This window comes from Corvus brachyrhynchos, unplaced genomic scaffold, assembly GCF_000691975.1.
Source record: "Corvus brachyrhynchos isolate BGI_N302 unplaced genomic scaffold, ASM69197v1 C11701119, whole genome shotgun sequence".
NCBI lineage: Eukaryota > Metazoa > Chordata > Aves > Passeriformes > Corvidae > Corvus > Corvus brachyrhynchos.
The window spans coordinates 1-798 of record NW_008245293.1 but is presented as its reverse complement, the minus strand read 5'-3'; the positions used below and the strand labels follow the sequence as shown (position 1 = coordinate 798).

Here is a 798-nt window from a genome sequence, read left to right as displayed (position 1 = left end):
TGCCATGCTACAGCCTCTAAGGGCTGCACTGAGGGGTCCTGGGTGTCCCGTGGTGGGGGCTGCAGGCACCAGGCTGTCCTCAGCCTCTGTAGCACATGCAACAACTCACCTGCTTCCTCCCTGCTGCAGTGCACAGATAGGAAAAGATGTCACCCTGCAAGGGAACTTGGATCCGTGTGCTCTCTATGCACCCAAGGTGAGCCATGGCCATCGCCAGCAACCAGGGCTACTTCCAGCCTGTGTTAATGGCCTTCTGCCTCAGCTTCCCCACCTGCAGTGCTGGCTCATGTCCCAGCAGTCTCCCAGGCTGGCTGGGGGGGGTACTAGTGGGGGTGAAATACCCTGGCCTGGATGGGACTGATGCATGGTTTCTTACCATACCTACAGGAGAAGATTGGCGAGCTGGTGAAGAAGATGCTGGAGGGTTTTGGGACCCAACGCTATATTGCCAACCTGGGCCATGGCCTCTACCCTGACATGAATCCTGAACATGTGGGTGCCTTTGTGGAGGCTGTGCATGCTCATTCCCGTCACATCAACAAGCACAGCTGAGCCTGGGATCTTGGGGACAAGACTCTGGTTTGGGCACAGTCATCCCTGTATTGTCACAGGGCTCACTCCAGGCGGGGTTGCAGCATTAAACCAGCACCTTCTCCACAGCAGCCGTGTGGCTCTGGCTGGGTGGATGGGGAACTGGATGGCCCTGAAGGAGATGGGCAGTCATGGCAGGCTGCTAGAGGAACAAGTGAGGTGAGGGGGAGCTCCTGAACTCCATCCTGCAGGTCAAAATGGGGAAAC

At 57.5% G+C, this 798-nt stretch overlaps 1 long non-coding RNA gene across 1 annotated transcript; it reads left to right on the top strand.

The window, feature by feature from the left end:
• The first annotated feature begins 25 nt into the window (after positions 1 to 25).
• LOC108449418 lies at positions 26 to 662 on the top strand. The gene is made up of 2 exons (XR_001865585.1): positions 26 to 196; positions 388 to 662. It is a non-coding gene; the product is annotated as an uncharacterized LOC108449418 (long non-coding RNA).
• The last annotated feature ends 136 nt before the right edge of the window (positions 663 to 798 follow it).